The 25461-nt window shown below is 37.8% G+C and overlaps 1 pseudogene across 1 annotated transcript in view; it reads left to right on the top strand.

Annotated features, from left to right (window-relative positions):
• Positions 1-25461, top strand: part of LOC306867941 (centrosomal protein of 112 kDa-like) — a 178908-nt pseudogene that overhangs the window by 66852 nt on the left and 86595 nt on the right. The window contains exons 15-18 of the transcript XR_013785800.1: positions 6040-6125; positions 11933-11972; positions 14135-14270; positions 19081-19188. The product of XR_013785800.1 is annotated as a centrosomal protein of 112 kDa-like (transcript). The remainder of the gene's footprint in view (positions 1-6039; positions 6126-11932; positions 11973-14134; positions 14271-19080; positions 19189-25461) is intronic.

Raw genomic sequence — 25461 nt, 5'->3', positions numbered from 1 at the left:
GATGAGCTCATTATTTGCTGTTTGTTTGTTTGGCCCTTGTCCTGGTGCATCACGCACTCTTGGCAGTAACTGTACGTGTTTAATTAGATTTCAGTCATTAACTCTGCCAGTGGACATGTGACATCATCATCATCTCCTGGAGCACAAGACCTTGTCCTGAATTAATAGTTTTTACAGGAAAACATTTCCATGACATACTTTGTTTTTTTTTTGCTGTCTCTTTGTTCCAGGATAAATTGAAATGTGTTTTCATCAACATATTTTATTCCTTTGCATTACAAAGCTTACAGCAGTTTATTGTTGCCTCTTTCGTTAAAAAAAAAAAAACTGAAATGAGACAACTATTAAGCGAAAGAAATCAGGTCTGGCTGTCATTGGCACGTATGTAATTTAAAACTGTTCCAGGACATTTTGCATGTCTTGTTCCGTATCGCACAACGCTTCCTTTCATCTGCCGAATTGTGAAAAAAATTTCTTTGCCGTTGCTTTAAAGTGTTGAGATGAAACGAGTGCCGTTATCTGACGCACACCCGTTAGTGCGCCAGACACACACGGCTTAGGATGAATAAATTAGCCTCGCATGAGCAATGAACAACACAGATGCCCATTTGTGTCAATAGGCAAGCGCATTTACGCTGCAGTCCTCATCGAGCTAATTAAACAGTCATTGGGCTAACGAGCACCCAGGATCCCTGGTCTGCTACCTGCCTGCCGTTCAGGGTCTTTTGGCCGCTTTAAAGTCAGCGCAGAACTTCAAACGGCCAGCCAGCACACACATCAAGAGAGCACCTCCTGATAGCGGAGATCAGAGGATGAGCGGAGAAATTTAAACGAGATGAAACCGCATAAAGTGCTGGCTGCTCACCGCATTATAGCAGGCTGGCATGTTGGACACACTTTCATGTGCATATGTGTTACAGAGAGGCTGTGAAAATGTATGTAATATTTAGCACGACTTGCATCATTTTTGCATGTACATTTTATTTATATAGTATTTAGACTTTTGTTGTTTTTGCGTGCCCTTTTGATATGCGCGTGTGAATTTAAACATGCATGCGTGTAGACGCAAGCAGCTGGTGTGCTGTTTGTTTGTCTGAGCCCCCTTCCCTTCAAAAGAACCACCCCCTTCCCAATGCAAATGAGAATTGGTGCATTGTTTAACTTTATGTTGCTATGGCAATACCATAGTGAGCTACCACACTTGGAAAAAAAACACAAAGTTAGCTTTTTTTTATCAGCGTGTCTGTTTGATCATCAGAGGAAATATATATACATGACGAACCATTGTGCTCTCTATGTTCAAACTGGTCTTGGTTTTATTTTGATAATGCAAGAACTTCTTAGAGCTGAAAGCCTCTGAAGACCCTTTCTTGTCCCTTCCTGCTGCTTTTATTTACCCATACCGTCTCTTTTAATAATTACCAGTCAAGTCAGTGAACTCAGGATTATTTCCATTCATACTTGGATTTGCATGGAGAGATGCGTGCTTGTTTTGTGTCAATCTCTGTTTAAGCACACATTCCGCAAGATGGCCGGGTCACCTAAACAGCCCAATTCAGTTCCCATCACTGCAAAATGTTTGTCTTAAAATGCGGCATGATTGTCAGTGTACGCTCACATGAGGGGAGTGCCACAGGGATATGTGCTTGGCCCGGCTATGTTGTCCCACGTTTGCAGCTGCAGATCACTTTGAGTCTCGGCTGCAGCCCAGTCCAGCTCTGCTGGGGGAGGAAGGGAAGGGGGCACATCCCTGGGGATTCAGAGGCCAACATCAAACGGACTAATCACTGCAGTCCCGCTGGATCAGACGGAGGATAAGAATAGGCAAGAAAATAAACCAGCTGGCCCTAAACTCTGTTCCTCGTTTTGAAGACGATAGTGTTGCATTCCCTAGATGAAGCGCAGATTAAACTCATCATTTGAATTGGCACAGATCTCCTCTCCTACCAAAACATGATTTTGCTGCGCTCCTACAGACATAGAAGAGACTAATTTGGATATGTATTTTTGTCATTCTGAGATGCTCCAAGCCAGGGAGAGTCAGGGAGTTAGGGTGTGTTTGCAGTGGCATACTACTCTTACTATTTTTGCATCATGCATAATATAGTATATGAATTTTGTTTTGCATGTCTGGATGGATTACTACATTCAGAGCACACTGCATGCACACTCACATCTGATGTGCCAAACAAATGATAGCAATCAAATTGTTTAACCAAAAATTAGTGCCAAAGGAAAATAAATGTTATTGGGTTAAAATGCAGATATCACTGATGTGTCAATACAAGCAACAGTGATGGGCTTTACTGCAAATGCACTATATCCGCTTGATATAGATGGCTATAGCAGTGTACTTTCAACCAGCAGTGCAACTTTGTGACCTCCATTGATTAATTGTTGTCTGTGTGAACGCTCCATTACACTCGAATATACTGCATTTAGTTAAATGTTGAATGCAGTTTAAGCGTTAAATGTTGAATGCAGCATAAAGATGAGTCAGTTCTTGAGTGCTACATGATTGAAAGTCAGCAGTATTGCTCTTGGCGGTAAACAGCTCATGTGTTGCTGTGTAGACGCTTTCATTTTTAAACTCTTGATTGTGGATAGGTGATTGAAATTTGATCTCAGCTTTGACCTGCTAAGTTGATTCAAATAGATGCTTGTGCAAATCACCAAACACCGCAAACACACTGAATTTCAGAGAAGTTACAGGCACATGACATTCAGCTGCATATGTGGCAAGAACACACTTTTATTCCCATCATCTGTTTTTAGTTTTTTGCAATTATGTGCATTTTTTCCCCCTTCATTTTAACTTTGCATTGATTATGAGTTATGGTCTGCATACATGTGTGTCTAACACATGCCTGATGTTCTGAAGGATTACTATAAATTAATGAAGCCAAAGTGTCCAAAAACACATTGAGAGAAGGCCTTTCGGCGGGGGTTCGTTCGCTGTTGCTAGGAGAGAAGCGGGAGGCGTGCCCTGTTGCATAGGAATGGAGAAAACAGCCCGCTGGTTCATGCATCTGAAAGCATTTAAATTGAGCACAGTCACACTTTCCACAGAGCATTACACGCATACCATCAGCCCCTGCTTCCTGCAGACACCTGCTCTTCCTTCAGGGGGCGCCATACAGACACACTGATCATCCGGGACGGCAGGAATAACCTTTCAGTGCTAAGATGAAAACTACGAACAAATTCCTCATGTTTGGAATTTCCTCTGGAAATTTTAAAGGGATGCAGATGTTGTTTTCTTGTATCATACGCAAACCACATCATTGAATAATTGCCTCACACTTAAAGCAGGAGGTTTATGGTGTGTGTCATTGAATGTGTCTTTTGCACTGGGAATTACATTAATTAAGAGGCGTCCCTGAATGTAATCCCACCCAAGAGTCACACACTTCACTAATTCAGCAGCACACACTCCTGGTGGTCCACACTGTCGCAACAATCAATGCTGATGAGCAACTCTGTGCTTTTTTTTTATTTACGTCAAATAAGTGATTGCACGTCTATTTGGGTCAATCCCAAATTTAAAAGAAAAAAAACTTTTAGTAGGTAAACAGTCAGATTTCACAAACAGTTGCAAGATATTTTCTCACCATTAAAGCTTGTTGAAGGGAATATTTTTGACAGCATGCAGGCGGTCTGAAAGAAGAAAAATGCATATCGCTGGCACACTGAGCTGCATGCTGATTTCATGATCCTGTACTTGGAGGCTATCTGGCTGTGTTTGGAGTGGAATACTGGCTTTCTACTTACTGAATTTCAATCAGTAGTATGCCGCATTCTCATGACTTCATGATATATTTCATTTAGAATGTGTGATCCTGTTATTATCCGTCTGTAATTACTTATGTTTCGTCTCTTACTATCCAACTAATTTTTTAACCTGAAAGTAAGCTATTTTCTTTGAATGTGCAAGATTTCCGATTTATTAGCCACTATAGGTATTAGGGATGGTAAGATTTGCCAATTTGCATCAGTGCTTCGGCATAAAAGTTGACGATGCGATGCATCGATTTAAAAAAAGTGTGCAATGGATACAAGTTGGCATTCATATTGCGATGCATCGTTTCAAACATATTTGCATTTGTAAAAAACGATTAATTCATTATAATTAATAGTAGATGTTTTAGTAGATGCGCTATACTTATTAGCATCATATTTTTTCCCATTGCATCGTATTGCATTGAATCGCATTGTGTTGAATCGAATCGAAATCGGATCGCACGGCGTCGGTAGCTGCTTCATATGTATCTTTAAATGTATCGTATCGTTGGCTATGCAGGCAACTGTCCATATTTCGGACAGAATGCATTTGTATCTGCTGTAAATGATGGTGTTCCAGTTTAAATGGTGATTACCGCGTAAGGCTGATGTTTTATTTTTTTTTTATAATTTTTTTTTTTTCGTGAGGCTGCTGTTGCGATAGTTATGAAGATTGTTACGTTATCGCTACATTAGTTCACTACCCTTTGCAAAAATGCTTCTCAGTCTCGACCTTAACGTTTGTCTCACATCAGTAAGCTATTACTCTGACGTGAAGTCAATTTGAGAACTGTTCGACCTACAAGTAAAGCATACCGTTTAATGTATAGTAATATTAGTATCACTCAGCTCAAATAGAGGCAGTGCTAAGCCATAGCTAGGTGTCAGCCTGTAACAGCCTGTTTCAATACGGAGAAACACCTCGCGTTTAGCCCGTCAGCTACTTCAAAAATCTGAGTGCTGAAATTAAGATTTACAGTGGTTTATTTGCCCTGACTAAGTTCATGTAACATCTTAACAACAATCCTTGTTGATTGTAGTCTGTACTTGTCGCTCAAATGTCTTTTAATCACATAAAGGTGTTTATCCTTGAATGGTGTACTGCTAAAAATGCTTTCCTACTTAGAGTTTTTGTCTTGTTTCTAGTCCAAATATCTAAAAATTCTTAAATCAAGAAGCATTTTCTAGACAAGTAAAAATTGTCTTGTTTTCAGAAAAAAATAAGTCTGTCAAAATTGAGTGAGTTTTTCCTTAAAACAAGCAAAATTATCTGCCAATGGGGTAAGCAAAATAATCTTATTTCAAATCAAAAACAAGATTATTTTCATTTTTGACTTTTTTTCTTTTCTGAAATAAAAAAAAGAGAAAAGATTTGGTTTAAGAATCATTAGATTAGGACTGGAAACAAGACAAAAAATGTAAGAAAAGCATTTTTTGCAGTGTGTAACATTTTCTCTCTATAAAGTGTGTGAAATGTGCTATGTAAATTAACTTGCCTTTACCCAAGTTGACATTTAACTAGTTCAGGTAGCCAAACTTTACCACTCACCCACTTAAAAAAAAATTTCCAGGGTGAGGGAATGAGAGAGTTTGAGGAGGAAGATGCCCTTACTGTGGCTCAACTAGAGGCTGGAGTCAGGTGCAAATGTAGCTGGTCCTGGTTGAAGTTAGAATCAAAGTGTGATGTGTAGGGAAAGGAATATGTGTAAATTGTCAAGTCGTTCCCACTGCATTTGTGGATAATTTACACAGCATAGTATAATCTGTAGTATACTACACATTTTGTCAAATGTAGACGATGTTGATATTATATGCATATACAGAAAATGTGTGTATACTGCCTAGTATGCATACTGTATTCTGCAGCTGTAGCATGTTATTCAGAACAAAGTCTGAAATTGCTGGCAAAATTGCATATTTGACATTGAACTTCCTCACTACTAGAGATTGCATTACATTGGTTATTAAATGACAAACAAGAAATTCCTATCTCAATCAATAACTGGCCATCTCCTCGAACCCCAAGTGGATATTTGACCATGAGTGCAGGGTGTTAAGACTGCATGCTCACGCAGCGGCTGCTGTTATTTTGGAATGGTGCATATTTGCATGTCAGTCGTAAAGTGCGCGAGGCTGTTTCTGTGTGTTTCTGGCTCTCTGGGGACAGAGGAATGAGGCACTCCTCTTTTGAGGGCGCTGGAAATTTCAGCTTTGCATTTTCTCTCTGGCTTTAATGTGTTGCCTCTTTTGGGGCCCCAGCTTTGATCTGGTGCTGGATGTGTTATCATTCCATCATGATGAGCTCATGGAGTGGACGGCCTTTGGCTTCACACTGGTGTGGAGAGGTGTAATCCACCTGGAATCCATATGTCTCTCCTAGTGTGTTTATAGCCCACGTCCACAGAGACTGAGTGTTAGCCAAGTGTGAGTCTAATATGAAGATGCTGCGTTTATAATCTGGAGTTTGTACAGCTTTTCAGCCAGATGTCTTTGCTCAAATGCTCAGTAATTTATAGAATATTTATGATATATTCCACATTTTTCTCCAATATAAAATTAAGCCTCATTGTCTCTCTCTTTCTATCAGAATTTATAGATTGACTCCAATTTGGGATCAAACTAGAATCAACTAGACTCAATGAAGGTAATATTGGTTAAACTGGATTTTCCACAGAATATTTTGTCCTGTTGTGGAATTTTTATTAGAGCTGTGTTTATTATAATATTTTGCTCATGAGCAATTCATTTTATTCCATTAGGAATTATGGTAGTTCTGATTGGAGCTGTGTTTTCTAAAATACTGAGTTTTGTATTTGGTGAAATTCTATAAGAAAATAATTTAGGGTTGATATAAATCCTTATCATTATTGACTTGGCTTATTATGAATTTTTTTCTGTTAGTTTCCTAAATTTTGGGATCTCTTCTTGTGTGTCACATTGGGAGTGCTTAAAAATATATTTTAGTGTCTTTGATTTAAAATTTAGTACCACAAATTGGGATTTGGGAATTCAGATTAATTTCCACAAATTAGTTTTTATTTATTTTATTTTCTTCCTTTTCATGACTCAAAAATGGGTGTCCCCACAGGGCATTTTACTTTGCGTAGCATTTACAAATATCAAATGCAAATATACAAGTTTTTGTAAGAAGTATATTGCAGGCAAAACTGCTGATATATGTAATATTTATTTATTTAATGTATTAAATTCTAAAGTAATTTTCAAAAGGCTTGTTTTTTATCTTTCTATGTTTAGCAAGTGTCTTCCCCAACACTTATTACATGTGTTGTCACTAATGTGTCAATGTAAATCTACAGCCTTTGGGGGAAATTGTTAGTCCTTTTTTGTACAGTCAGACAAAAGTGGGTTTATTGTGGCATCCATCACAGGACGGGTGCTTTGAAGGTCACAAGCCCAGGTTCTTTGCGGCCACGGGTGCCAGAAACTCAGGCGTCGGACGGGTTGAATGCAGCCTGGATGAAAATGAATGGGTGTGTTTGTGTGGCCATAGCATTTGAATTAGCAGCATCTCCAGTCTTATTTACAGTACTAGCTCCCCATCGAAGCGTCCTGCTCTCCACATTGAAGGCGTCCTGTGGTTAAGGAGGTTTGGAAAATTGACCCTCCTGTCTGACTTGTGGCTAGGCGGAAGCACTGTCGCCCTTTCCTTAAGTCCCTTCCTTCTGCTTTTCCCCCAAAAAATCCCCTTAAAGAGTGCAGGATGAGAAGGATTTCCTCTGGTTTGACGGCACATCTTTAATTTGAGTCTGCTCGTCTTCCACTCTTCTCCGAGCACAAACCCCAGCCAAAGCCGACGGCCTCTGCGGAGCTGGCATTCCCCTTTCCCTGCCGCGTTGCTTTATTTGTCCTTCCTCGTTCTGCCTTCTCATCTAACCCCTCTCTGTGATGGATGGTGACGGACTGTCTGCTCTGCTCTTCTCCACTTCCACACCCTTGGTCAGCCTTTGTTGTGTTCTCACAGCAGTACACCTACATAGAAACCATAAGATGAACCTTTGCCTTTTTGAAACTTGATGATGCTCACTTATAGATCTTATTATAAACTGTAAGAAAAAAATAGGTACTGTTCATTTTCTGCCAGGACATTAGTTTATGGACATTTTCTTCTAACCCTAAGACTTAAAATAATGGGTAAACCACCTATGAAAAATCAATGCAGAGAATATATTAACCTTTTTGTTAAGTGTAGATCTGTGTTGTATACTGTTCCTAGCAACTGGATTTTCAACCCAGGGACAGCCCTAATGGATGTTGTTTATTACTGAATAAACTATTTTTGGTTTGGTTTGGCCAGTGGTTCTCAGCTGGTTTTGCTTCAGGATACAATGTTTCATACCAAGTGTTGACACAGTGAAGTACTATACCAAAAGTATGTACTATACAAAACCAAACAACTTAAAATCAAACATTAAAATGTACTGATATTATCAATATTACCTTTGAACTGCAAAGGACCAACATGTAAAACTATTAACATAACAGGCCAGATAGGGGGATTTAGGTTTTTGCATTCATGAGATCAAAGCAGCTAGATGAAGACTGAAGTTCAGTTTTATAACTTGACATGGCATCTTTAATGTGTGGCATACATGGCACAAGACATAAAAAAAAAAAGATGCAAACAACAACCAAAGACCAACAAGTTGAGAAACATCAATCTACTCGTCCACTGCTGTAGGGTCTCAGTGATGCTGTAGCAGTGTCTTGGGCCGCAGGTTAGGGGAACACCCTGGACAAATGGACAGTAGTTGAAAATTCCTAAGGATAATGTTTCATAATCTATGAACTAGTTATGTGCTTCATTGAAGAAGTCTTACCCACCTTTAAGCCCCTCTAGATTCAATCTATGCATCAGTCTGAGGCTTAAAGGGTTAGTTCACCCAAAAATGAATTCCGTCATTAATTACTCACCCTCATGTCATTCCAAATTGTTGAATAAAGTCATTATTTTTGTTTTCTTTGTGCATAAAAAGTATTCTCATAGCTTTGTAAAATTACGGTTGAACCACTGATGTCACATGGACTATTTTACCGATGTCCTTGCTACGTTTTTGGGCCTGGAAACATTTCAGTTGCATTGCTCTCTATGGAGGGTGGGAAAGCTCTTAAAATATCTTAATTTGAGTTCTGAAGATGAACAAAGGTCTTATGGGTTTGGAATGACATGAGGGTGAGTAATTAATGACAGAATTGTAATTTTTGCGTGAACCAATCCTTTAAACGGTTTGACTATGGATGGGAATTGTACAAAAAAAAAAAAAACAGTGAAAGCTGTATAAACCAGCGGTGTCTATAAGGTATACCGTAGAAGAACTAGTCACTAGGCTAGATTTGCAATGGGGACCCTCAAGTTCCTCTGTGTTTAACAATTTGCTACCTCCAAAATCTCAAGTGATAGTTCAAATTTACTATTTATGCCAAGTCAAGTCACCTTTATTTATATAGCACTTTTTACAATGTATATTGTGTCAAAGCAACTGCACAATATCAAAAAAGGAAAATAGTGTGTCAATAATGTCAAATGAAAAGATAAAAAAAAAAAAAAAAAGATTTTCAGTTAAAGGCATTTCATTATTGAATTCAGTGATGTCATCATCCAGCTCAGTTCAGTTTAAATAGTGTCTTTGCAATCAGGTCGACGATATCGCTTGAAATGAAGTGTCCCCAACTAAGCAAGCCAGAGGCGACAGCGGCAAGGAACCAAAACTCCATCGGTGACAGAATGGAGAAAAGTACCTTGGGAGAAACCAGGCTCAGTCGGGGGGCCAGTTCTCCTCTGGCCAAACGAGCCAGCAGTTCAATTACAACTGCAGCAAAGTCAGATTGTAAGGGCTCAACTGGTTCCAGTGGTCTTTCCCGATGGCTGTCTAAGTGGCGGGGTCCTCACTGGGAATCTGTCTCTGGCGCTCATCCAGGTGTCCGGCCTCCGCCAACGATCAGGGCCACATACATAATCTCCCGGCGCCGGTCCACCATCTGATCTGGACACGGACTGAGAAACAGAATAGAAACAGACAAATATTAGCGTAGATGCCATTCTTCTTGTGATGTAACGAGTACATCATGTGTTATGGGGAGTGTTCCCGGTTCCGGTTGATCTAATTAATGCAGCCTAACAATCCTTTAACGTATTTGAATAATAGAAGTGTATTAGTGTGTTATGTGTAAACCAGGTTAAAGAAATGTGTCTTTAATCTAGATTTAAACTGACAGAGTGTGTCTGCCTCCCGAACAGCATTAGATAGATTGTTCCAGAGTTTGGGTGCTAAATAGGAAAAGGATCTGCCGCCCACAGTCGATTTTGATATTCTAGGTATTATCAAATTTCCAGAGTTTTTAGAACGCAGGATGGAGGACTATAATGTGATTAGAGCTCGCTCGAGTACTGAGGAGCTAAGCCATTCAGGGCTTTATAAGTAATTAATAAGATTTTAAAATCTATACAATGTTTGATGGGGAGCCAATGCAGTGTTGACAGAACCGGGCTAATATAGTCGTACTTCCTGGTTCTAGTAGGGACTCTAGCTGCTGCATTTTGGACCAACTGTAATTTGTTGATCAGGCGTGCAGAACAACCACCCAATAAAGCATTACAATAGTCTAACCTTGAGGTCATAAACACATGAATTCGCACTTCTGCATTTGACGTTGAGAGCATAGGTCGCAATTTAGATATGTTTTTGAGATGGAAAAACGCAGTTTTACAGATGCTAGAAAAATGGCTTTCAAATGAAAGATTGCTATCAAACAACACACCTAGGTTCCTAACTGATGAAGAAGAATTGACAGAGCAGCCGTCAAGTGTTAGATAGTGTTCTAGGTTATTACATGTGGGGTTTTTAGGTCTGATAATTAACACCTCTGTTTTTTCAGAATTTAGCAGTAAGAAGTTACTCGTCATCCAGTTTTTTATATCGACTATGCATTCCGTTAGTTTCTCAATTTGGTGTGTTTCACTGGGCTGCGAAGAAATATAGAGCTGAGTATCTGTAGCTTGTTTTCTTTGGAATAGGGTTCACTGATTAAGTCTTCACAATGAAACCCAGAGCACATTTATAGAAAGTGAAAAGGAGCAGTTTTGGTTTCATGTTGAGTGTTTAAACAAATTTGTTTGCTGTTGGTATTCTTCACCATTAAAGGTGCCATAGAATGCATTAATACAATATTTTAAATTGTTCTCTGATATCTACATAGAAGGTATGTGGGTTAGGTAAGGGCAAAAATTCTCCATAAACAGTTTTACATGTCCATTTATACCCCTACGATTTGTCCCCAGAATGAAACGGTCTGTTATTGGCTTATGTGGAAGGGTCCTGAATAATAATGCTGAGCTGTGCTCTGATTGGCTGTTTCACAGTGCGGTTCAATGTTGAGCTCCGCTCTGATTGGCTGTTTCACAGTACGGCTCAATGTTGAGCTCTGCTCTGATTGGCTGTTTCACAGTGTGGCTCATTTAAGTAGCTCACAGGAAGGAAACACAGGGAAAATATATTTCAATACTTTCTCACGCAGTTATATCGTTGGGTAATTATATTGTAAATAAAATGCGGGCATCAGGGAGCCGCTATTAATATGCTGGGCATTGAAACTCTTTTCAAATACACGATCGCATTTTACTTTCACTCTCGAGATTTGCGATCGCACAAACTATGTTTCTATTATGGAGCGGCAGTACTTACCACACATTTTACAAAATGAGATGCTTGTCAGTGGTGCACAAGATCTGTAAATCATTCGCCATCATCCTCAGGCATCTCTCCTTACTCTGTTTATGTGGAAAGTGAAATCTTATGTACTGTAAAAGGCTACAGCTAGCAAGGAGCTAACCATGTCCCTTTAATGGCTCGTGTTATTTTATTAGAGCGCGTTATTTGCTTTCCGTGCCTTACTGAATACAGACACCAACCCATCCCTGCACTTCACACCCCCTGCACAACCTGGAACATAACATTTATTTAATTTCTTTATTTTCTTAAATATGTGGGTATATAGTATTTATAGAGTTGTAACTTTTTAGTTTTAGCTACTTTTTCTTATTTGTAAGTCGCTTTGGACAAAAGCGTCTGCTAAATGACAAAAGTAAAGTAACATTTATTTCCATGATCTGCCATTTTCGCCTTTTTGCCTACAGAACTTCTGATGGTTTGGCTGGCGGCTGGCATAGAACATGGGTGAGTATATGCAAATGTTGGGGGCGTAACTATTATTGATCCCGACTGTTATGTAACAGTCGGTGTTATGTTCTGATTCGTCTATTTTTCAGTGGCATTTTTTATTCACGAGATTTATATAAGGAGGAGGAAACAATGGTGTTTGAGGCTCACGGTATGTCACTTCCATGTACAGAACCCTTATTATTCAACTATGCCAAGGTAAATACAGTTCTCCAAACAGAAATGAACCACCAACTAAAACCTCTAACTCACTAACTAATCCTCTTTTTCTTGCAATGAGCTGCTCCTTCTTCTCTCTAGAACGTCTCAAAATGTTCAGAGAGAGCTATTTTTGTGGCTTCGCCTTTCTCTTGTTTCTTTCTTGTTTAGACGCCTGTTTTTCTTTTTCTTTCTTTCTTTCTTTCAGTGTTTTTTTTTTTTTTTTGTCTGCTGGTTGCTCCACATCAGAGATGAGCAGAAGGCTCTTTTGTGTGTGCTCTGCCCTGAAAGCATTCATGTTGCAAGACAGATTAATAATTACAGACTACACAACAGTCAGGGAGAAACAATTTCTAGATCTTTTGATGTCAAACATGAGAGAGACCAAAATTACACAGAAAAGAGGCCATAGAAAAAGAAAAAAGGTCCCCAACTTTTTTTTTCTTTTTGCGTTTGTTTTGTTTTTAATTTCCTCTTATTGTTATGCCTGTTTTGTATGTGTACACTAAATGAGACGATAACTAAAGAAGGATGTCCTTCTCTTGAGCTAATGAAGATGTTCATTTAGAGAAAGTGTTTTATATATACAAGTATATATGTATTTTATACATATTTGTAATGTTTTGTGTAAAAACAAACAGTATTATTGAAATGTTATGTTTTACATTGTTTTTGTAAATCGTGATTACCAAAATATGTTTTAAGTAAAACTGTATTAAATGTCTTGTGTCTCATATCACTGCATGGCACATATTTTAATTCACATTTCCTCTTTACTAGAGTTAATTTGGTGACTTTTTGGATATGCTGGTTAACTTGTTTGATGAAGTACTAATATGTAGTTTCACAGGCCCTGGTGAATTGTTCTCTCAATGAAAAGTAATTACCACAGTAATTACACTCGTTTGAGGGAGGGCGAGATGTGCCACACACACACACACACATACACGCATTCATGGATATAGACAGTGAAAGCAGGTAGACAGATGCTAGAAACATGGCTTTCAAATGAAAGATTGCTATCAAACAGCACACCTAGGTTCCCTAACTGATGAAGAAGAATTGACAGAGCAGCCGTCAAGTGTTAGATAGTTTTCTAGGTTATTACATGTGGGGTTTTTAGGTCTGATAATTAACACCTCTGTTTTTTCTGAATTTAGCAGTAAGAAGTTACTCGTCATCCAGTTTTTTATATCGACTATGCATTCCGTTAGTTTCTCAATTTGGTGTGTTTCACTGGGCCGCGAAGAAATATAGAGCTGAGTATCATCAGCATAACAGTGAAAACTAACACCACGTCTCCTGATAATATCTCCCAAGGGTAACATGTAAAGCGTGAAAAGTAACGGCCCTAGTACTGAGCCTTGAGGTACTCCGTACTGCACTTGTGATCGATATGATACCTCTTCATTCACTGCCACAACATTGCTCGAGGACAGTGGGGATTGAAGCAGACTTCATACTTTGTCCCCTTGTTTTCATTTTGCAGTCTCTATGGCAATCCATTTGCAACATTAACACAAGGTAGTTAAAAGCCAATGGCAGACACACACACACACACATACACACACATTCATGCATGTAGACAGTGAAAGCAGGTTGACAAGCTCTTTGTAGCAGTCTGGCTTGCATCTGACAGCTCTTTTGGCGGTTGTGTCTCCGCGTTGTTGTCAGACATGAGTCTGAGATGCTGTTTGTTTTGCATCGACACACATTTGTGTGCTGAGATGGGCGTTGACGTTTTCGGTGTGAACACAAAAATGCTTCCCCAATCAGCTGATAAAAAATAAGTATAAAGCACAACATGCTGCTTTTATGTGACGTGTTTTCCGTCTCAGTTATGTTAGAGCACATGAAACAAAGCTGAGTGAGGAGAACTTTCACTCTAAGAATAATGCAAGCACATGTATATACACAGGGTGACGCAATTTGTGTGTGTTTTTTTTTTTTTTATGTTGTAGGGATAAAGAGGAGCAGCTGGTTCGTCTTCAGGACAGTCAGAGGCTTCAGGCCCAGCAGGCTGAGAGTGCACTGGAGAACTTTAAGAAGCAGGTGGAGCTCAGCTCAGAGAAGACCTACGCTGACATGAAGCAACAGGTGAGTCAAGGGCACCTACAGTTTACCCTGTGTCACAAGGTTTATGAAAGCGATGCTCTGTCAAGCTCACGATATAGCGGTCACAGTGTTAGCCTTATCACTGACACATTCACGCACATTCTGACTGAAATCCAAATCACCTGTTTTTGGCTACTATGCAGCTTCCGAAGTCATGTTTACAAGTTTCCAGGTTGCTAGATTGAACACTTCTGTGGAAGAAGTAATCACTGGAGTTAATGGTCTCGGCCCCACTTTATATTAATTGTTTATAACTATGTACTTACATTAAAAAGAAACAAATTGTTTGGTGCGGTGTACTTCACTTTTTCTAACTTTTTCTGCTATTGAGGTATGATATAGGTAAAGATATAGGTCTGGTTAGGTTTAAGGGAGGGTTAAGGTTTAGGGGTAGGGTTGCCAGTGTAACTATAGATGTAACTAAAGAAATTAATTACATAAGTAGTTAGAGGAAGGTATTTTTTAAATATAAGTACAATGTAAAAACTGCACAAGTGTGAAAATGTACACAAGTGCATAAGTACATAGTAGTTAAAGACACTTAATATAAAGCATCATATATTTTGAAAGATATTTAGTAGTGATGCACCAACATTTCAGCAAAAATACAGTAAATAAATCTTGAGAGGGGAATTTCACTAAATATTACATGCAAATATTACATATTCATTAAATTTTTGCTTAACTTGTTAATGATGTCTTAATGATTTAATGTATATTTCAATAAATCTTTCATGAAAGCAGGTTTTTATTACAAAATATGTTGTAGATTGCAATAGAAACCTAATGATATTAACAATTTGATATAAAATACACAACTTGAGTGTTTATACAACTCAGTTTTTAAGTATTGGAAAAAAAAGATTGATATAAGCACATATTAATGCCTTATTCTGCATGACCATATTTTAGATCCCTTAATCTGACCCCATACCTAAACTTAACAATTACCTTGCTAACTATTAATAAGCAGTCATTAGAAGTTAATTGAGGCAAAAGCTGTAGTTATTAGTTAGTTAATAGTGAGAATTGGTCCAGAACTTAACTTTTTGGGGGGGGGTTTCTGTTATCAACAACAAACCCACACATTGATCCTTTTCTCTTTATTAGCAATGCTTTAAAAATAAATCCTTTTCAAGAATCTAAGGAATAATTCATAGTAGACTCTCTTCATTCTTATGAAACATAAAATTTACCCCAGCTTAGATTCCACTTATTCAATCTAACCATGATTGGTTGCTTCACAATTCAGTCATAGTCTCTTTCTGCCTAAATGTGCATTCTTGACCAGAATGAACTGCAATGTGGCAGCAGACTTTAGGCTGAAAATCTGAGACATTCTTTCACTGATATCTCTGTATAATTGAGTTCAGGATGTATTTGATCTGTGGATTGTTCCAGGGAGTCCAGACAGAAAGCGATCAGTACTGCAGACTGGATCATAAATCATATCCAATCCAATCCCCTCATTCAGTCTCACAGGATGTCACTGCATTCCCCCATATGGGCAGCGAGCATCTCTCAGATGACAATTCATGTCATTATAAAGCTTCCAGCTTGACTTAATAGTTAGCACTTGTGCTCCAATACATGCAGTTGTGGGCAATGCAGGTTCATCTGACTCACAAGGTGTGTTGATCTCATTTCCTCAACTCTTTTACCTTAAGTGTCAAAAAGGCCAAATAATGATTGCAGAGGATCTCTGTTAGACTCCTCAGCTCTGTTGAAAAGCTTTTATACTGTTTGAAAATGTCTCTCTGAGACAGCAGTCACTGATTTGGTATTAGATGAGCTAACAGATTTCATTGTTAGTCATCAGGAATAGTAACTCATCCTGACATTCACCATTTCCATCATAACAATTCCAGACCCCCAAACAGCGGTGTTCAGTCTGTCTCATCAACACAATGCACATGACTGCAGCCTCACATCACATCCTGTGCACAGATGCTGGAGCGGGCTGCTGCTGCGGCGCCACCCGAGTTCACTGACACAGCTGCATCCAATGTGTGCACAACCAAACATTCCCGCTATTGTTACCTAGCTGTTAAAAGCCTCTTATTTAGATTTATATAGCCTCCAGTTAACAAAATTCATCATTCAAATCGTCATTCAAAACTAAGTGACCCAATCAAAATTGATTTGGTTTACTTTCTTAATAAATATTGCTAGTCTTCTTGTTGTGAATGATTCATGAGTGCACGTTTTATAAAGAAACCATATTAAAATAAATAAATAAAAAGGAATAATAATCACAATCAAATCACGGGCTGCGTTTTCCAATCATAGATTGTAAAGACCACTGATGCTTTGTTATAATGTTTTTTATAGTTTGTTTAGGTTTAAGATTCTTTTGGAAAAAGCAGCCCTGTTGGATAACATCAAATCTGCTTTATATTATTTTCTGCTTTCACGAAGATGATTATTTATGTACTTTGAAGATTTAGTAACTAGTAATGTTGTTAATATATAAAGATTTAATACTATAACAATTGTTAAATGCTTATTTCTTGTGAAAGTTACTGTCATAATCATGGTACTGCTTTGCTAATGGAGACATGTAAAAGTTAAAAACACACCACAGCCATTCTTAGCACATGTGCAATGGAGGCTGCATCCATCTGCTTTGCTTCAAAAAGACTCACGGTACTGTCATCAGCACACTTATGAAACTAATGCAGAAAAACAGAAGAAAAGCTTGTCTCGTGCCATTCCACTGAATGCTAGCTAGAGGAGAGCCTTGGACTGGACCAGTGAACACAAGAAAAACAGTCTCAGTATATTCACTATGCATGCTAAATGCTCAAACAGTGTATAAAGTGTATATTTTCTATGCTACAAATGTCACCAAATAAAATTGCAAAAATAAGGACTGTTTGCTGTTGGTCGGTGAAACTCATGCTATAGGATCTGTCAGTGCTGCTGTGTTGATCTGGTTGAGATCCTCTCATATATCTGTACATTAAACCAGATGCATAGTATTGTTTATCCTCCACAGTTAATTTGACAGCAGACTTCTGTCGACAGAAGTTTCATCTTCTGAGCATCACACAAAGCCTTGATTGTGGAAGTCAGAGATATATGTTGGAATCAACCCAGGTCTCAGGAAATACTGTGGTGACATTTGATTTTACGTTGATTCTTGCACTTTTCCTGACACCTTCAAAGTGAAACGTCATGTTTGACAATAACATACATTGCATGTTAAGGTCATTGCACACTGAGTCCGAAATTTTTGCACATTGAAAATAAATACAACCTCATGTTGTGTCAATCACATTTACACACTGCCTCCGAAACTTTCGTCCGTCATTAAAAAAAAATTGGATCAGGTTAAATAGTATTTTGAATGGAAAGGATGTCGGAATACGAAAAAAAACTGAAAAACGCATACCAAAATTTCAGACTCAGTGTGCAATGGCCTTTACACTAAACACCACACTAAACCTGAACTATAGTGTTAACAAAAGCAAACATGAGATTAGATAAAACGTATTTCCTGAAGCAACAATGCCATTTTAGCTTGCTTCTACAAGTCTTTGAGTTGCTTTTTCTTGAGACTGTACCCAAGTGCATTGTGCACCAGGTGCGCTATCAAGCAAGTTTACTGTGTCAGAAAAGCAGCTGGATATGTGATGCAACCATCATAATGTATTTAGTTTATGCACTATGGTAATCATGCATTTATAACTTTATAAATCAATAATCTGTAATCATAATTAGCATGAAACTAAATGAAATTTGTTGGTGTTTTACTCTCACTAGTGTTTATTTCAATGGGAAACTTTAGTGCATTATATGTTTTTGGAGTTTTGTTGAAATGTAGCCTAGCTTTGTAGGAATACCCCACATCCAGCATTTGATGGAGCCCTGTTATTTTGTGTGCTTATGTGTGATCGGTAATGAGGTTCCCACAGGAAGTTTTAAACAGACTTGCATTAAAGTCATGTTGGCACAGTGTGGGCAGAGTTCTTCTGGAGCATTGCACTGGGCAGACTGCGAGTGTGTGTGTGTGTGCGCGTACTAATGGTCATGTAGTTGTGGGCGAGCGTTAGGGGATGCTAAATCTCTCGCTGGACTCAGAGCTGCTGCCCACATCCTGCTCATGTTCTTTCTGATTCACCTTTCTCTTTCCACCCTGTGTCTCCAGCGATCATCATCAACTGTCCAAGATTCAGCCCACATCAAAATGTTCCACACTCTTTCCTGCCGCCCCCTCTCTTTCTTTTTTGCTGCCCATTTGCATTCATCTGTTTGTAACAGCATCATAGAAAGGAACGTCTTCTGGATAATCGACCGTGGCCTTGACTTACACATGCTAAATGTAGAGTATCTTCAGCCAGCTAAGAGACTGAATCCATTATTCTCATATATATATGTATGTACGTACGTACATACATGCATACATATTACCTTAAAAATTTATTCATAACCACATAACAATATATAGAATAATACAATATAAAACATGACCAATACTCATATGGGGTGCACACAGTCAAAACACTATCATGGTAGCACACACAGCACTAAAATAATACAATAAATACTATCAAAAATAGTATATATATATATATATATATAATACCAAAAAGTATCAATCCATCTTACATTCATTATTTTGCTATTTTTACTTTATTTGTGCCCTGTGTATTGTTATGCTTTTATGCTTATTATCAATGTGTTAATGTTACTCTCAGCCACTGCTAATGTTACTCTGGTAATGTTACTCTGTTGTGCCCTTCTTATGAACATTATTTCAACTGTAATTCATTGTGTTTTCTGCTTTCAGATGGAGAAAGTAGAGGCTGATCTGATTCGCTCTAAATCTCTACGAGAGAAGCAGTCTAAAGAGTTCAGTTACCAGCTGGATGAGCTGCAGCGAAGATACGAGCAGCAGGTCAAACTTTTCTTCAAATCCATTTGTATTACATTAAGTGTGACTAACGATATTCCTTTTGGTAGAAATGTAAACGAACAATCCATTTGCTCAGACTCCAGCGTTATTACGTTGAGCAACACAGTTCATATTCAAAAGAAATCATCTAGATGGCTCCTCTAGACAGCTCCTTAATGTGTTCATCATTTAATCAAAGTCTTGTTAATTGATAAGATGCTGGCTTTTTAAGGTGTTTACTGACCGACAGGAATGTGTCAGTTACCTTTTCTTGTTTCTTTTTTAAGATAAAACTTGCAAATATTGAAATCATCTCTTATCACATTGCTATTTAGCAGTATATGTATAACTTAATTATACAATAGAGATAGAAAGACGATGGAAGAGTAGTGTTTAATTGGGATGTATAGTTGGGGCCAGGAATGGCATACATTTTAGCAGACACAATGCTTTCTGCCAAAGAGACATATTAAGTTGAGAGTTAGCATGCAAAGCATTGCTGAGAAAATGTTGTTGTAGCTACAGCCAAATGGTTTTAAAGACAAAATTGGGAGCAGTAGCAGAAAAATTGTTCACTTACTGATTACTTGGTAGCAATGTCCTTAAACTGTCGGGACAACCTCAGGACATGTTATTGATGTTGCTTAGTTTTGTTTCAGTATCTTAAAGCAGAAGTTCTTAAACCTTCTCAGCCCATGATCCAAATAAGACGTTTTGTGTGTGTATATGGGGGACACACTTTATGCAGTATTAGGTGTGGGTGAGCTGGTGATTTTGTAATATGATCGATCTCGGATGCTCGTTCGATAAGCAGTGGTTATTTCATTTGTATCTTTGTTCTGTTGTATTTATTTGATCTATTGCTTATCATTTGCTTTGTCTTCAGTTAGCTTGAGAAAATTGTACTTGTTTTTACTGCACCGGAATGGGTAAAATAGTTTTTATAAAGAATTGTGATAAGATCATGGATCGTGATCCTTCCTGGAATATAATGTGATATATTTTTTGCCATATCACACACCCCTGTGCTATATTTGTTATATAATTTCTTTGCCTTTTTTTTTTTTTTTTTTTTTTTGCCAAAAAAATTTATAACTATACCCTTTGTGAGAAATGTTAGCCTCTGGTAACCATAGTGTTATGCTGTATTTGTTATATAATTTCTTGACTATAACTACAACACTTATCTTTTTTTAACTGTTTTCAAATAGCATATTAATGTAATGTTTTATCGTGGGCTTAGTAACAATAAAGTAATGCTAATTAAATGGTTTGAGCTATGTACATAAAAAATTATGGTAACTATATTACACATAATATTTTTGAGTAGTTTTTAAAGCTTTATTTTTTTTAATGGAATCTACCTGATTAAATCATGTAAAATCTCCTAAATTATTTAATCTATGACAATTAATTTAATAGTAGTGAAATGTGCTCATTTAAAGTTGATTCTCAAAAGTCTGTGATTTTGGGTAAGGCCTGTTTCTATTTGACTTTGAGTTATTTTGTACATTTAAAAGACTATATACAGCCAGACAGCTCAAGTAGGAAAACTTCACTGCTCTAGCATTAGCAAAGCTACTGCTTACTGAACAAAGCATGATGCCTCATAGTGGAAGTATGCAGTTATCCATAACCATACACTCTCCTCTTCAGCATAACATAAACTCTTTCCAATGTCAAACATAACTGAACATTAAACATAAAAAAACATGTTTCCCTTTACTCAATAACACATAAAGTAGTACTTAATTTCAATATTTACTCTTCATATCCACCCATATACAAAGCAGGTTGGGAACTAACAATCACTACCAATATAAAACTGCAAAATTAAGCTAATTGTCTTAAAATAAATAGGTAGCCTTCTTTCCTTTTTATTAGTTTAATCAGTTCATCAATCCTCAAAACTGCTTAAGTTTCCTTTAAAAAATTAGGAAAGCTTATCTCTTGGTTTTATTAGTGAAAAGTTCTGAATATGTTCTATACAACACTGAACCATAATTTCTTTAATGGGGTCATATGATGCGATTTCAAGTTTTCCTTTCTCTTTGGAGTGTTACAAGCTGTTTGTGCATAGATAAGATCCCTGAAGTTGCAAAGACTAAAGTCTCAAAACCAAAGAGATATTCTTTATAAAAGTTAAGACTGCCACGCCCCACTAAAACGGTTCATTCAAACACGCCCCCACATGTCTACGTCACGGTGTGGGAAGATTTGCATAACACCGCCTAAGTATATACGCAACGAAAGAAGGCGAAACTATTATTCTCGCTGTAGTATTGTTGCTTCCGCCGATGCCATGTCGTGGAGATGCTCGTTTCGTTGTGAACGCGAAAGGAAGAGTAGCCTACAATGCTGGCTTGCACAAAGGCTGTTTCTATAAAGTGGGGCAATTCCAACTTTGCAAGGACAGTCTGGCACTTCTGAATCACAGCCTGTAAGTATGTTTCTGCTACTGACTATTCAAACGCGAGTTTTGAGCAGTGTAGATTAGTGCTTGTTGTTTGTCGCTTCTCCGATCACGAATGCAGACATGGTAATGTTACTGTAAAAAGACAGTATAAGTCATTATAATCAGTAATTATGTACCCACTGGATGCAACAGATGCCTCGTTTATAATGGGTTTTACTGTTTTTGTGTCGTCTCGCCGGGACACGCATCACAATACGGTAAGGGGCGCAACATTTCCATCTCACGCTTGAGGTATTCGGCCAATCACAACGCACTGGATATCTGGCCAATCAGAGCACGCCTCGTTTCTCAGAACGATGAGCTTTGTAAAAATCGGCACGTTTCAGAAAGGCGGGGCATAGAGGAGCAACAATAATGTACAGTATACCTTAAACCGCATAAACATATTGCATTACACCAAATACACAAAATAATGTTCTTTTTAGCAACGTCATATGATCCCTTTAATAAAAGAAGACACACTATTTTTAATTATCACCTTAATTTTTTAAATGAATATTAGAAGACCCATGATTCATTTTTTACAATGTGGAACCCAATCTGTTATCAGTTTTACTTCTGTAATGCGGCATGTGTCCACATAAAACTAGATAATCAACTAGAAAAGTAGGGTGACGAAATATCAGAACAGAGCCACATGGCTGGAGGGTGGTTGACAAATAAAACAGAGCAAGTTACTGTATTTTGATAAAAGATTACAGAAGACAAACAACCACTGTTGTCAAGTAGATTCAGAATGTTAAATTTAAATAAAGTTTAATAAAAGATCTAAAAGAAGGAAAGTTTAAAATATCCAAGGCATGTTTTGCACACTTTTCACTTAATTAGCACAAAATAATATTCAAATATTTGTGTTTTTATGAACCAGTACACCCTCATCAGTCAATGAAACCTCATTTTGTTTTGTCGCTTCAAATATTTTGGAAGCCTCAAACAACTCTACAATATCCCTCCTTCATCAAAGGGCAAAAATTCAAGCTAGTGGCTATGCAGCTAGGTTAGCTCGAGGATGGGGAACAGGGTTGTGAGAGGCAAAAATGCACCTCCTTGCTCTTTCTAGATCAAAAGTGTGCAATAGATAGGAAAAAGCAAAAAAAAAAACTTGCTGATGGTGCCACTAGAGGGTGACCACCAAACAACCAAATAGGCCAGGGAACTATTCAGGCCTATATCTTTGTTATTCAGACTGTTTAGACCTGACAGTCCCATAAACTGAATCACCTCTGTAAATGATGCACACACATAAAAAAAGGGTAATTACATGCAAGTAACCCTAAACCTAATCCTAATCCTAACCATACAGTAAGTACATGTAGTTAATTAATATATCTCAGTACTTAAATGTAAATTTACACTGTAACAAGGACACCTTAAAATAAAGTGTTTAACGAAAAAAAATTGTTATTATTATCATTAGAACTAAATGTGTGAAATATTGCAAAGATCAAATAATAATAATAATTATAACTAGTCTGACAATTAGCAAATTTAGCAACTCTCTCCCCTATTCTTAACACATGTTGCGTCAGTTATAATTGCTGTGATCATATCACTAGAGAAAATAATAGCAATTTTAAAGAAACTGTGGCAGATACGGTTACCAAGGTAACAAGCCCTCAAATATGTTGAGTGTCTAAATTGATTTGTTAAGTTCAATCTGTAATGTCACTCACCCAGAGTCATCCGGGTCAATTTTCATCCCCAAAATCAAAGAAATATATTTGCTTAAAGAAACTGTCTATTTAAAAAGTCTATTTTTAATAAAATTTTTGCATGATTATTAAGTACATCCTCCACTGTAAGAAGAAAAAACCCTGAAAGGTCCTTGTATGTATGTATGTATCTATCTATTTATTTTGACATTCCCTTAAACCCCAATACAATGCAATGTGAAATAAAAAGTATGGGTTAACCCTGATGGAAACATAAACATGGAAAAGTCAAACACATTGGACCCTATTTTTTATGGACATTTCTTAGAGTGCATTATCATAATTTAAGAAATATGTCTTCTTAATAATTCAAAAAATAATATATTATTTAAATGAAGTACTTTTACATCATTTTATATCACAACTGTCGGTAACACTTTATTTTAAGTTCTCTTAACTAGTTGCTTATTAGTATGCATATTAATAAAATATTAGCCATTTATTAGTAGTAATTAAGCACATATTAATGCCTTATTCTATATCCCTAATCCTACCCAATACCTAAACTTAACAACTACCTTACTAACTATTAATAAGCAGCAAATTAGGGATTTATTGAGTGAAAAGTCGTAGTTAATAGTGAATAAGTGTTTCCTATTCTAAAGTGTTACCCAACTGTTTTGAAAATGTCACAATGCAAATAATTGTATTGCCTTTAAACTATGCTTCATAACTTTGTCTGAAACTCACTTATTGACTACACAATATTGCAATATTATAATAATACATATTACTGATTTCTCAAGCATTTAGGAATCACCGGGAAGCATCTATTAGCATCTGCTCTTCTGTAAAGGTTTTTAAAGTTCGTAAAGATTGACCCCTCAAGTTACTGAGCTGAGATGTTTATTGCTGGTTTAATGAGTGTACTGTGGTCTGAGGGTCACTTTTGCCATTCATGTGGACACAAAGAAACATTCCCCAGGATTCCTATCAATGGGACTTTAAAAGAGTCCATTTCTATAGAAGTGTTGTTTCTCTTTGACCTCCTCGCCATTTGGCGAGTAGGAAGTTACGCAGTGTATGACATTAACAACATCCCACTCACAACTGTGGAGGCTACGTTTGGAGATGGCAATCTATCCTATCAATCAACATCAACCAAACTGTCCATCTTATAATCTCTCTTTCTTTTTCATTTTCATGTTTTCTTACGCAAAAAAGCCGCACACAAACAAATAGACAGAATGATCCTTTTTGGCGTTTCTGTACTCGGAATAATAGAATATATTTTCCACCACTCTTTTTTCTTCAAACAGAACCCCTACTGAGTGCCGCCAAGCTTCCCTCCTCTCGGATACCATACTCTTTCCCCGGGGAGCCTCCTTCAGTCGCCCAGCGCTCCATGACCTCAACGCTGGCGCTCTAGGAGGGGGCGCTAATCACATCTGCCCAGTGACAGCAACCATTCAGCGCTGGCGCTTTAAGAGCCCGGCACCCAGCAGCCCTCTCTGTGACGTTTCAATGTTTTCAATCTCTCCCCCACCCTTCGCTTTCCCACTGTCATATTGCCATATATTTGGTGTGGATTTTCACCCTGCGTAGAAAAAAAATTAACTCAGAATTATCAAAACCAAAGCCTTGCTTTGTCGCTTGTCCGACAAGTGCTGTGGGATGGGTTTAACCCATCACAGCAAGATGTACACGGGGCTTTAAACTAAGGTAATCACTGATCACGCTCTATTCATTTGTCATGACGTGTATATATTGCAAATTGGATGGTCGGATTTTAGTGTACCTCCCAACAGAGACCTCAGAATCAGCACGTTTACCCGAGGTTAGCATATTAATGCATGGCGTGGTATGAAGAAATCTGTCCTATTCCTTTAAAACCGGAGGGTTGCGTCCTTTGGCGGTCCCTGATCAATTAGTTGAAGCTCTTTCTGTTGGCTGTTCGGTTTTGCCTTATTAGAGATATCTGCTTGCATCCATGTCTCTTCCTCTACAGAAATCGATAAAGCTGGAGGATGAGGAATCTTCTTACCAAATCTTACTTCAGCTTCTTCAAAATCCACTGAAATTGGAAATGCCATGGGACTGTTTGAAGCGTCTTTTGTGGCCTTGCGCCTGATTGGCTGGGGGAATCAA

The sequence above is a fragment of the Barbus barbus genome, assembly GCF_936440315.1.
Source record: "Barbus barbus genome assembly, chromosome: 4".
Lineage (NCBI taxonomy): Eukaryota > Metazoa > Chordata > Actinopteri > Cypriniformes > Cyprinidae > Barbus > Barbus barbus.
This window is presented reverse-complemented; position numbering and strand designations above follow the sequence as displayed.